At 21.3% G+C, this 14,257-nt stretch overlaps 2 protein-coding genes and 1 long non-coding RNA gene across 7 annotated transcripts in view; 1 reads left to right on the top strand and 2 right to left on the bottom strand.

Moving 5' to 3' along the window:
• The window catches only part of LOC127281807 (trichohyalin-like), a 44,751-nt gene extending 34,623 nt beyond the window's left edge, over positions 1-10,128 (bottom strand). For 2 of the 5 annotated variants that reach the window (XM_051305722.1, XM_051305758.1), the window contains exons 1-2: positions 9,880-10,090; positions 8,679-8,889 (exon numbers count right to left, since the gene is read on the bottom strand). The gene's annotated coding sequence lies outside the window, so the exon portion shown is untranslated. Of the gene's footprint in view, positions 1-8,678; positions 8,890-9,879 lie in introns of all 5 variants that reach the window. The other 3 variants (XM_051305731.1, XM_051305749.1, XM_051305741.1) reach the window with 3 other exon arrangements.
• LOC127281831 (uncharacterized) overlaps positions 1-14,257 on the top strand; it is an 87,482-nt gene that overhangs the window by 43,744 nt on the left and 29,481 nt on the right. The gene's annotated exons all lie outside the window — the stretch shown is intronic.
• The window catches only part of LOC127281835 (uncharacterized), a 35,719-nt gene continuing 34,392 nt past the window's right edge, over positions 12,931-14,257 (bottom strand). The window contains exons 2-6 of the long non-coding RNA XR_007843099.1: positions 13,892-13,973; positions 13,681-13,790; positions 13,446-13,565; positions 13,238-13,349; positions 12,931-13,133 (exon numbers count right to left, since the gene is read on the bottom strand). This is a non-coding gene — a long non-coding RNA (uncharacterized LOC127281835). The remainder of the gene's footprint in view (positions 13,134-13,237; positions 13,350-13,445; positions 13,566-13,680; positions 13,791-13,891; positions 13,974-14,257) is intronic.

Below are 14,257 nucleotides of genomic sequence, written 5' to 3'. Positions count from 1 at the left end.
TTTTTTATTGTAAATAATTTATTGAAAATCGAAATTAAGTCGAATACATATATCATAAAGGGGTTAAATAAGATTTCGATTGAAGACTTACACCAACCACTTAATTCTGATTAGTTGACCCGATATTTTAATTCCCATGGACTGCTTTGTGAAAGCCGAGCGTTTGAATTGTAGACGCACTTTTTTTTTTTTTTTTTTAAACAAAAAGGTCAATAAAATTTTATGAACGTTCAACAAGCGGCGGTCCAAAAGGATTTTGGTTGCAATTTTTTTCTTTTTTTTTTTTAAGTAACTTTTATTTAGCTTCTCTAATATATTACTTTAATATTTATATATTTGACACTTTTTTTTATTGCTCTTTTAATGGTTTTTGTGAATATACGTATAGTATATATGGCTAATATAAATCATATATTTTATATATATATATATGAAAATACGGTGCTAGAATAAAACATATAAATACATGCACGAAATTGAAACGGATGAAATTTTATGACACATTAATAATGTAGGATCACGAAATCCATTTGAACGATACAAAGGCATGTTAAATTGTACTTTAATCAAGTTTGCCGCATAACCGTAACGTCAAACTATTCTCACCAAAAATCCCATTATATTGTAAATTAAACTATTATTATTATTTTTTTTTTTTTTTAATATTGGTATTAAATAATTTTAAATTAAATTTTTCTATTTTGTGGAAAAATGATGTATTTTGTACGTCTATTTTAAAATATATATTGCCGCGCATTTCATAAAAATCAATAAATTACAATTTTCATTTTAAAGAATTTTATTAATTTTTTTTTGACAAATTTTCGAAATTAGTATTTGATAAAATTCATTTTAACGCGAATTTTTTACTTTACAGAATTTTATAAATAACAAATTTTTATTTGACTGAATTTCTCAACTTTTTATGTAAAAAAAAAATTCTAATTTAATCGAATTTTAATTTAGCAGAATTCGTATTTAAAAGAATTTTAAGTATAGTGGATTTTTAAATGATAGATTTTCCAATATCAACGAATCTTAATTTGTCCAAATTTTTATTTGTACAAATTGGTATTTCACAGAATTTTGTTTTAATATTAAATTTTAATTTTTAATTTTAATTTTTAATTTTAATTTTTAATTTCAATTTTTAATCTCAATTTTTAATTACAATTTTTAATTTCAACTTTTAATTTTAAATAGATTTTTCATTTATCCGAAATTGTATAAATATAGCTAAACAAATAATTTCGGCGCTGTTTTCAAAAATTAATCAATCATGATTTTCTTGATATATGTAATTTCTGATTGGTCAATTTTAAAACTAGCTTCGAAATCTTTTACCGTTTTAAAAATTATATCAAATAAAAATTTGTACAGATAAAAATTCCTGAAATGAAAATTCGCTAAATTAGAAATTTTAATACATTTACAAATTCGTATAATATCAGTTAAAATTCTGTAAAATGAAAATTGTGATAAAAAAAATTCGCGGTTAAATTTGAATAAAAAAAAGTTGGCTAAAAAGAAATTCTGTGAAATAAGAATTCTTCCAAATACAAAATTCGATAAAATTTTGTTAAAAATTTGTTTTAAAAAATTCTGTTAATATACGAAAAATGGAAATTTGTCTAAAAAATAATTATATAATAAAATTCTTTACATTGAAAATTCTAATTATTTTTATGGAATAATCTAGCGTTCTTATTTATTATTTATTTATAACAAAATAATTAAATTAATTATTTATAATATATAAATAAATTTAAAAAAAAAACATAACTTTGGCATAACATAACAAATAGAAATTAATTAAAATTAAAATTTTGTTTAATTTTCTTATTATTTAATTTAATGAATTTGTAAATAGAAAATTGTGGATGAATTTGTTAATTTTGAGAAATGAAAAAGAAAATTTATTGGAAATTCATTAAGTCGCGAAAGGTACCCTATATAGATTGAAGCGAGCTTCATTTAATTACGTTCCATTCGAACGTCAAGTAAATTGAAGTCAACAGCAGTGTGTTCTATACTCTACATATATATATATACAGAGAGAGTTTCGAGAAATTCTCTAATGTTCTCGAAACGTTCACTGGTCTTCCTTAAGAGACTGATTCTGAATAACAATGCCTTAGAGCTGAAAGTGCACCAATAACTTTGATGATGGAATATAGGTACAAAGATTGTATACGTGAAACATTTTTCTCTTAAATTTTTATAGCTCACTTTCCATGTCTGACATTTCACATACAATGATTTTTGTTTTTCTTTTACAAGGAAGTATTCAATACTATTTATCTCATAAAAATGTTGTAAAAAATAGAAAACTGAAATTATTATTATTATAAAAAAACATTTACAAGAGAAATAAATGGATACTAAATTTTTACGGAAAAAACAGTTATTGAAATATTTACGTTCTTTTTTTTTAGAAATATTTAAATAAAAATTAATTCTACGATTTTCATTTTATATAAAAAAAAAGCGCCAAACAATGTAAAAAAGTAATTATTAGAGAAAAATTAATGAAACTTTAAAACATTATTTCTTGTCAACAATCTCAACGAATGATAAATGACCCGCGCTCATAAAAAAGATACTTGAGTAATTTTTCATACTTTTATTAATTAAACATTTTTCTGTTTATGTTTACATAATATTAATTTTTTTTTATAAAAATTTTTTTTTTTTATGAAAAAAAAATAATTAAAATTAAAAAAATCAATTTAAATAAATTACAATCATATTTTTTGGTACAAATCTAAAAAACTGGTTATTTTTTTTTTTTACTGTAATAATCAACTTGAACTTGAGAAAGAGACAATGAAATATCATAAAAATAACAATAAGTGAAATTTTTGTTTGAAAAATGCGGATAAGAGAGATATGCAAATATATAGCAGCGCTTCTTCATGGTTATAAGACGTCTCCGCATTTTATGAAAAAAAGCAACTTGTTTATTGAATTGCATTATCAGAACCGTTATGGGTATATATGTACTATACAATAAGTAGTCATATCGCGCGCTTACGGGCAACACGATTGTTTCCTTGGAGGGCACTAGTGACTTCTATAATCATGATTTATGCCAAAGAATTACAATTGTTTTAAGAATATAACTACCGTTTTATGTCTCTGTTTGCATAATTCTCGTTCCATATAAATATGACGTCAAAAATGAATTATAGTCAATCAGGAAATATTTAAATTTAACCATTCATATATTATTGATTGACTGAATTATGAATATTATCAATATATAATATATAGTAATAGTTAAAATTAAAAGATTAAGTAATATGTAATAAAAAAAAAAGAAAATCATAATACAGACAGAATGATTTAATCCTAAAGAGTAATAAAACGAAGCTATAAAACAACAAAGCACATATTTCTTATATCACAAACATTCAACAATTTTTTTGCTACGGAATTTTTTTTTTCTCGCGAGAAATACAATTTTTTTTTTTAATGTCGCTGAACCATGGAATATATAAACATATTTAAAAATAATTTTTTTTTTTCTACAACATGAATCATTACTGACATACAATAATTTTTATAATGATGATCGAAAAGTATGAATCATGTTTATGATTCAATTTATAAAAAAATACTTTTATTGATCTTGAATTCATAATCATATTCTATATTTGATATCAGAGAATGAGGAATTGACACAGAAATGTATATATATATATATATCACCTCTGTGCGTGAATGTTTGCGCTTAAAAGTGAAATGCAGAAAAAAAACCTAATGTTACCATCAAAATAAATTTTTGCTTTGAGAAAAAATATGAAACGAGTCTCAACATCTCTCTTGTGAACCAAATATTCAATATTTGCTTACCCTTGAAAAGTAAGAGGAATGTAAATGTGGAACAATTTCTCATCTCAGATAAATTCATATTCCAATGAAAACAATGAGATAGAGATAAAAAGAAATCTCTCTCTCTTTCTCATTAAATTCTGTTCATTTTTTCGCGTAAATAAAATTTTTTAAAAATCAAAAATAATTTTTTTTTTTTTTAATTCACAGTCAATGAAAATTGTTACAGTGAAAAAAAATTTCTTTAATTCAAATAATCTGGTACTTGACTGTTATCAAAAGAAAAAATTTATTTGTATTAAAGAATTATTTTTCGAATCAATTAAATGGTATTTGTTTTAAATATAGAAATTATTTACACTATTAGCAAATAAATATTCATTATATAAAATAATTATTATTTGTATCAAAACAATAATTATTTAAATATAAAAGGTATTTATTTTAAACGCAGGGCTGATAGAAATCATATTTAAAAAAAAAAAATCTGATATTTTTAATTTAAATCCGATTTTCTTTTAAGATTTATATCAAATTTCTTTTTACTTACTTCATATTTTTCAAAAATTAATTTCTAAATTATTTTCTTTACAAATATTTAAACGATAAATTTAATAACAAGATCATTAAAGAAATATGCATATTTTTTTTTTATCAAAGAAAATAACATTTTTGATTTAAAAACTAAAATTTTCCAACAATTTATGCTTTTCAAAATTGTTGATTTCCAAAATGTCAATAATTTTGTAATATTACACTTTAAAAAGTTTGAATTACTAAGTAGTGCCTTTTTTTTTAGAAAATATTAGAACTGATATAAAAATTTTCAACTAAAATTATCAAAAAAAGAAATTTTTCTTAAATGTTTCGATTTTTGCAACTTTATTTCATTTCTAATTTAAATATTTAAAAACGTATATTATACGTTTTTAAATTTTATTTTAACTAATTATAATAATTTTGATGTAATATAAAAATTTTTAAACAAATATTTTAAAAAGTCTTGTTTTTAAAAGGTTATATATTTTCCAAAAGGCAAATAAAAATAAATAAAATGTCAGTTGAATATTCGCCAAATAATTTAAAAGACAAATTTTGAATTTTAGAATATATAAAATTAAATGAGGAAAATATATATTTAATATACAATTTAAAAAAAAACAGAAACATTTTAATGTTTTTTTTTTATGTAAATCACGATTTAAATCTATAAATAATCCTTCGATTTAAATTGTGATTTAAATCATGATTTTAAATATAGAAATTATTGTTTCAAATATAATTTATTTAATTTAAATAAAAATTATTTGGGTAATATTGCAAAAGAAGGACTTTTTCCAATTCTTAATTTTTAGTTAATTCTTTTAGAAATGCCATTCAACAAGAAAAAATTAGATTTCATTTTATTAATTATTATTTTAGTAATACACTCAGAAAAATGCATTATTTGGTTCAAGAAAATATTTATTTAATAATAGTCAAGTAACCGAATATTTCAATCAAATAATTTTTTTTCACTGTATTTTTTATTTGATTCAAGAATTCAAGTATAAATATTTATATGATAATAGTCAAGTAATCAGTTATTAGAATCAAATACATTTTTTTCAGTGAACCTAATTAATTTAAAAAATAATAATTAATTAGTTACTACATCCAGAGAAATTTTTTATTAGAACTACATATTTGAGTTTAAATAAACGTATATTTGTCTCAGAACCAATCAGCCCATTTATTTGGTATAAATAAAATTTTTTTATTTAAATCAAATAAAATTTATTTGAAATAAATAAATATTTATTTGCAAGTAAATATTTGTCTCGGTGACAAATTTATCTTTTCTCTGGATGTAAATTAATTTTAAAAATATTCTCATTCTGAAAATTAATTCATTTTATTAAATTTAGTGTCAAAATATCTGAATTTTTTAAAAAATAAAACAAAGAAACATTAATCATATAAATATTGTGTTTTTCGTGAATATTTTTTTTTTTTTTTGCCTAAAAGCAGATATAATAAATGCGTCCTTTGCGGACACATACATCGTTCAATTGCACGTTCAAGTGCTTCACAAGGGACATTACTGTGACAATGTAATTTATGATCGCGTGTTACTCGAATCATCGATTCGTGTAATGACCCTCATGGCTAATGAGGTATCGCGCGCGATATTCGACACTAAAATCTATATATACTGTGATATCAACATTGAGTATCTCTCCATGTATAATAAAAAGGAAATGAGCAAGAAAAAAAAAAAAGAAGAGATCCTTGACTTTCAACGACAGGTCAAGAAGAATTCATCTCTTATTTATATATAGTTACACTCTTAATAACTGAGGTATAACTTTACAAAACTGCGATAAGTTGTTAATATTAGATTAGATTGTCAATCTAAGAGACTAAACGTCAGATCATTATCACAGTAGGGGGATTGAAAACCGGATATAAGACGCAGAGAGGTTATTAATTAAATATTATAGCTCCAAAGAAAATGAGACTTGTAAATTACAGGTGGCAGGATATATAGGAATAGTTGATAATTAATCATATAGGACACGCGATACCGTATTATCAACTTTTTTTTTTTTTTATTTTCTCACAAAGTTAATAAGATTATGATAAATTAATTTTATCAAAGTTTCTAGGGTATTGATGATTAGGTGATTATAGTACAGGAACTAGAACATAGTTATATAATATTTTAGTTTCTATTACGAAAAAAAAAAATTCCATTTTTTTTCCAATTATTGATTTCTATTTGTTAACGTCAAAAATTTCTGAATCTATTTGTTTGAAATGCAATAAAGTAAATGCGACTTTTTTTTAAATAACTTTAATCAGAAAAAAAATAAATTTAAAAAAAAAATTGAACTGACAGAAAAAACATCTTTTAAGCAAATGTTCTATTTAATTTATTTTATCAATAATGTCGACTTTAAGGCTCAAAATAAGTCGTTTTAGTCGAATTACATTTTTAATAATAGTCGAAAAAGTCGATTTTTTTATTTTAATTAAATTTAATTTAATTGTATAATAGTATTTAATTTAATAAGTATTTTATTTTAAATAACTAATATTATTAGATATTAAATGAATTTTATTAATTCCTTAATAAGAATAATTCGAATATTTCTGAATCGAAGACGTAAATTTTTTAAATTTTAATTAAGTAGGACAAATTTTTAAAAAAAATTCTAACAGTTCAATTTTACAGTTTTTATTTGAAAGTTATTTTAAATAATTGAATTTTTAAAGAAATATTAATATTATTAAAAATAATTGAATTTTTAAAGAAATATTAAAATTACTAAAAATAATTGAATATTTTAAACATTTTAAAATTATTAAAAATAATTGAACTTTGGAAGAGTTATAGTTGAAATTTTTAGAAATAATTATAAATTTAAAAAAAATTTGTATAATTTCAGACAATAATAATTAAATTTTACAGAATTGAAAATAATTTATCAAATAAATTTAGATGACATTTTTTAAAAGTAATTAAATTTTCCAAGATATAAAATTCAGATTTTTGTAATTAATTGAAATTCAAGTTATTTTTAATTGAAATTTTTGGTAATTTCTGTTGATAAAAAATTTATTAGAAATTACAGACAAAAATTGAATTTCAAAATGTTTTAATTGAAAAATGCTTTCAGATACCTAATTGAATTTTTGAAGAGTTACAGTTAATATTTTTAGAAATAATTAAAATTTAGAAGGTTTTAAATTGAAGTTTTTGAAATTAATTAAACTTTAAATGATTTTTAATTGAAATTTTTAATAATAAAAAATTTATTAGAATTTATAGAGAAAAATTCAATTTCAAAATTTTTTAATTGAAAAATTCTTTCAATAAATTGAATTTTTGAAAAATATTATAAAAATCATTTAAAATCATTAAACTTTTGATGAGTTACAGTTGAAATTTTTTGAAATAATTAAATTATAGAAGGTTTTAAATTGAAATTTTTGAAAATAATTGACTTCAAGTGATTTTGAATTTAAATTTTTTCGTAATTTTTGTTGTTGAAGAATTTATTAAAAATTAAAGACAAAAATTGAAATTTAAAATTTTTTAATTGAAAAATTCTTTCAGATAATTGAATTTTCGAAGAATATATTATAAAAATCATTAAAAATAATTGAATTTCGAAAGAGTTATAATTTAAACTTATTTAAACTTATTTTAACTTATTTATTAAACTGTTGAATTTCATAAAATTTTTAATTGAAAAATAATTTAAGATAATTGAATTTATGAAGAATTAAAAATTTCATTAAAATTATTAAAAATAATTAATTTAGAGAAAATTTATAGTTAAAAATTTTGTTAAATTATCGAAATAAAGAAGATCTGCATTATATATTAAAAAAAAAAAGTATTTTGTTTAAAAATTTTGTAAAAAATTTTAAAAAAAGTCGAAAAAATCGCATCTTATTCAAATAAGTCGAAAAAAGTCGTATTTTTGAAAAAAAAAGTCAGAAAAAATAGTACAATCCGAGGTATGCGATATAGGTAATTTTTCTGTAATCGAGTCTATTTTAACTAAAAAAAAATACCCTCTTTATTTATAAGAAAAAATTTATTTTCTCAATTTATGGAAAATGAAAAAATTTCTAAATTTTAATTTTTTTTTTCTGACTGGCTTTAAAACGTCCGCCCAGAGTGCTATATTTGATCGAGACGATCAATTCATCATAAAAGATGCGGAAGACTTTTGCAAAGATCCTTTAATAATAAAATAGGAGTGTTAGAACAATAGGAAAATATGTAAATTCACTTATAAGGGGGTTAAGAGGACAGGATCAAGGTAAAAGGTCAAATAAGGTCAACTTACTCGAAGTCGTAGACCAAATGGAATGACAGTCAACAACTGACGATAATTCTTTTAAGGTTCATCCGTAACACGTGAATAGTGACTTCACACGCGATTCACACACGAGCACGAGGTGCGATCTTCCGTAATGGACCATATGTAATCTCTTATGCCATCTCTCCTTTTAATTTTTTTTTATCACCATTTGTTGCGATTTACCGAAATTCTATAACTAATACAATTTTTTTTATTTTATTTTATTATGTTTAATAAAACAAATATTGTAAAATTATATTATTTTATATTGTTTTAAATTTTTAATTCTATTTTTTATTACTTTATATTTATTTATTTTTATATGATAAAAAGATATTTTTCTATTATATAAAATAAAAAATATAGAATATAATAAAAATTTATAAATAATTATAATTAAAATAAAAAGTAAAAAATATTTTTAAAAATAAATAAGAAAATAATAATTTTTGTAGACAATTTTTTTTAGACAAATTTTTACTAGGGGAGTGGTTTTGATATTATTAAAATTTTTAAACATGTTAAAAATAAAATAGAAGTTTAAAAAATTATAATTTTAACAAATTTTAGAAAATATAATATTGAAAAATAAATTCAAGTAAAAAAATTAAAGAAATTGATAAGTGATCAATGGTATAAAATTTCTTATATCGAAATTGAATTTTGGCATATTACATTTTCATCACTGAAAGTGTAATTTTTGCCACCTTTTTTTTTAATAATATTTAAAAAATTTATCAAAATACTAAATTAAATTTCAATTTTTTTTATTTATGATTACAATTTCTTGTTGCTTCGAGAACAGTAATTAAAATTCAAGATATTCATATCTGTCTTACCATAACCAACTGTTACTACTAACTAAACTAAACAAATTTACTCTCCAGGTATATACAGATATCAAAACCACTTTTTTTTAAACCTTATAAATTAAAAATACCCTGCAAAAATTTATTTTTTCCAAATTTTGAAAAGAGACAATATTTTTTTCCAAAATTCTTTATTTTTCAAAAAATATTTTTTTACGTTAAAAATATTTTTTCTTTTTTTATGTTATAAATTTTTTTTTTCTTTTTTTATGTTAAAAATATTTTTTCTTTTTTTGTGTTAAAAATATTTTTTCTTTTTTTATGTTTCAAAAAAAAATTATAAATTTTTTTTTCTTTGACAAAATTCTCGTTCATACCCGCGATAATTATATAATGGAGCAATATCTATTCAAGGATTTTTTTTTTTTAATATCGAATTTCTGATGTATTGTCACTGATGATATTTGTCACACGAAGAAATAGCTGCCGATTGTTTGAACGTACCGGTTTAAAAGTGTCACTGCATCATTGCAGACGGACATACTCGCGATTTATAAACCGTGTTCGCTTGCGTTCGTTCATCGTTCCGACGATCCAAGTAAGAGCTCCCTCCTCATGCACTTCACCCCCTACTCAATATCCCCCCTTACACCCACCTAACTTAATGACTATAGTGTTCATTTCTTAACCTCTCATCGTTATACTTGTGAAGTTCGAATTGTCAGACGCAGAGAAAAAGAGAGAGAAACGTAAAGGGAATGAGATTCTATTTGTCTGTTTGTTTCTGTCTTTGACTTTCGCGATTTACTTTTAAACTAATGTTTTATGTCATAAAAGGAAAAAATTCACAAAGCGAAACTTGAAAATATTTTTTTTTTAAATAATAAATATTTCTAATAATTTTTTGTAATTTATAAAATAAACTGAAAAATAATTAAAAATTTATTTTATAATTTTCATTAAAAATATTCTTTAAATTTGGTTAGTTATTTTTTTTTAAGTTATTTATTATTTTTAATTAACGATTAAATAAATATTTAAATAATTATTTTTAAATCCAAATAAACTACAAAATAATTTACTTATTTAAAAAAATTTTATTTTATAAGGCAATTAAAATATTTTTTTAATTTTGATTAGTAAATTTTTTTTAAGTTATTTTTTTTTTTATTTAACAATTATTCGACATTTATTTTCAAACTAATATTTTCTGTTATAAATATAAAAATTGACCCGCGATGCTTGAAAATCTCTTTTTATTCTATATTACATTTTTTTTCAATGATAAATATTTCAATAAATTTTGCCAATATATAATATAAACTAAAAAAGAATTTTAAATTTATTTTATAATTTTCAATTAAAATATTTTTTAAAATTTAGTTAATTTTTTACATTATTTATTATTTGTAATTAAAAATTTAATTAACAAACAATTTACACGACAATTATTCGCCATTTAATTTCAAACTAATATTTTTTGTATTTTACAAATTTTTCATATAAAATAAACTAAAAACTAATTAATAAAACAAATTTTTAATTTAATAATTTAAAAATGTTTAAATAATATTCGCACAGTATAATTTTATTCTATTTATTAGAATTTATTATTATTTGCAATAATAAGAATAACTCGAGTTAGTCATTATTATTTATAATAATAATAAATTCTAAAAAATTTAATAAAATTGTATTATACAAATTTTCGTCCACTAAGTCATTTATCTTTAATTTCTACAAAAAATAAGACTCACACGAGGTTCAAGAAAAATACACTAAGAAAAAAAAGTCTATATATTAACTGAATTTAATCCCAATAAATAAATAAAAAAAAAACCGTGATCATTTAAATTAAATTTAAATCCTTTTAATCTCCAGATTAATTTTTTTAAGAGATGAATCATCGCTTAATAAGAATAATATTTTTATATAGAAAATGTTTATGAGAAATTTAATTTTTTTAAAAAAAAGTTGAATATTTTTATATACGGAATTCTTAATCTCAAGAATATATAATATGTATTTTCTATTTTATTTTTAAATTATTATCGATTTTATTATTTAAATGCATATAAATAAATTTTTTCGCCGTCAGAAGCTTTTCATTTTAAAATGTGCACACTTTATTTTAGTTCGTGGTTTTGCGTTTGTAGGATATGCGAGACTAATGAGAGACCCTTTTCTAATTAGAGACTCTAGTTTTTCCTCCTGTATATATGTATATATATATACTATAGGTATATATACATATAATACAGGACCTTTTAACATTCTTTTAAATTTACATTTATTTCTCACTCGTACGATGAGAATTTAAATTCCTCTCCAATTTTTTAAATAATAAACTGAGAATCCAAATCTACTTCTTTTTAGCAAAAAATTCAAAATTCCAATCCTTTTTATTGCTTTCCACCTCATAAACATCCGGTCATTCTGAATTTATCTGGAATGTATCTTTATGTAATTGTGCATAATTAAATTCTATATAAGTATCTCATTTCGCTCGATGTAAAAGAAAATAATAGTAGTACTTTTTTCTCAAATATATAGTATATCTCATATTTCTAATTATTGTCAATATAATAATTATTTCTTTAAATAAAATATAAAAAAATAAAATAGAAAAAAATTAGTAATAATTAATTTAAAAAAAAAAAAATAACTTCGAAGTTAAAAAATTGTTGTTTGTGCGACAGAAACACACACACTATTGTAATAAATAATTGATTAAAACATAATAAATCAAAGTTCACTTTCGTAAGAATATTGTTGACATATAGTTCTTAAAAAAAAAACGTTTAATTAATCAAACATTTAACTTTCTGATGTTTTTGTGATGTATATTTTATTATTTATAATCTATTTTGCCATAAGCGCAATTATTTTATTTCCGGACATTTAATGCGTGTGTATCAAGTGAGGTATGAAGAATAGTTTAGTCGATCCAGTTCAAGGATACGTCACATGTGTATTAGTGTATAATGAAAAATCACGCATGAAATCTAAAAGGGTTATTTAAAATGACTTTTATTCTATCTTAATTGACACATGTGGTTTAAATCATTTAATGTTACCGACAGATACATTTGTCGATATATCACTAGCTATTCTCAAGATGCAAGGTCGCCATTCATGTGCGCGATCACACACGAGATGATGGTCTATAATTAAGCGCACTCCAAGTTATATCCGAGTGAAGATTAATTGTGACTATTACAATGTCATTATTTTAAGCGCACCTGTTAAAATCTGACGGCTTTGAAGAGTTAATTCTTTCTCTACTGTACATTATAATGCATATATATTTAAATTATATATGCAATTATAGTACATTCATTATTTTTCCATATTAATCCAATAAAAAGATTAATAGAATTAATTTTCTAATTTATCAAATAGTAGGACGTGAAATACTTTTTTTTAATATAAGATAATTAATTAAACTTTCGGGAACATTTTTGATATTTTTTGTCCCTTTTTCGAGAAATCATCATGAAAATAAATATTAATTGTTTTAGGTACTTACCCAAGATGTCATTATTTTCCCTCAGCACCAAAATGTTGAATTATTCTTGTCAAGCGCAATCACCTCAGTATTTCTTTAAAAAAAATTCACGAATAACTTTACCTGAAACATAGGAGAAAAATTAATTTAATAATAATTTAATTTATAATTAAAATTTCGTTTTTTTTTTCTTTTAATCATTAAAAAATAAAGAATTTGAAATTTACCCAAGTTATCATTTTCTGATGAATATTTTCTCTCATTCAGCTCCAAAATTTATTTTTGTCGAGCGCAATCGTCTCAGTATTTCTTTTAAAAAAAATTCACGAAAAACTTTATCTGAAACATAAAAAAATAATTGATTTAATAATAATTTAATTTATAATAAAAATTTGTTTTTTTTGTATTGATAAAAAAAAAGAATTTTGAATTTACCAAGATGTCATTTTCTGGTGAATATTTTTTCCCTCATTCAGCTCCAAAAATGTTGGATTATTTTTGTCGAGCGCAATAATCTCAGTATTTCTTTAAAAAATCCACAAAAAAAAACCTAACCTGAAACATAAAAGAAAAATTAAATTAATAATAATTAATTTATAAAAAAAATCGTTTATAATTAAAATTTCGTTTTTTCTCTTCTATTGATAAAAAAAAAGAATTTGAAACTTACCCAAGATGTAATTTTCTGGTGAATATTTTCCCTTATTCAGCTCCAAAAATTATGTTGGTCGAGCGCAATCATCTCAGTATTTCTTTCAAAAAATTCACAAAAAACTTTACCTGTAGCAGAAGAAAAATTAATTTAATAATAATTTAATTTATAATTAAAATTTCGTTTTTTCTCTTCTATTGATAAAAAAAAAAAAAAATTTGTTACTTACCCAAGATGTAATTTTCTGTTGAATATTTTCCCTTATTCAGCTCCAAAAATTATTTTGGTCTACATCTACAAAAAAACTTTACCTGTAACAAAAGAAAAATTAAATAATTAATTTATATAATAAAAGTTACGTTTTTTCTTCTTTTACTCATAAAAAAAGGAACTATTTTGTTATTGTAAATAATTGCGCAAGTGTTCTTCCTTTCGGAAGATCTTTGAGACATCGATAGACGTAATGCTGAATAATCATCCTTAAAGTTCTTGCACTTAATGACTCGCAAGCTCTCTTGTTACTATATAGCGCGATTCTAGGAATTTAATTAAATCCCAAGCGATGTTTTTTCCTCATCATTACTTTGCTTCCGTT

This window comes from Leptopilina boulardi, unplaced genomic scaffold, assembly GCF_019393585.1.
Source record: "Leptopilina boulardi isolate dan_hultmark-lab unplaced genomic scaffold, ZJU_Lbou_2.1 LbouV2_112, whole genome shotgun sequence".
In the NCBI taxonomy this organism is placed as follows: Eukaryota; Metazoa; Arthropoda; class Insecta; order Hymenoptera; family Figitidae; genus Leptopilina; species Leptopilina boulardi.
Note: the sequence above shows the minus strand (reverse complement) of the source record. Positions and strands in the feature narration are given on the sequence as shown.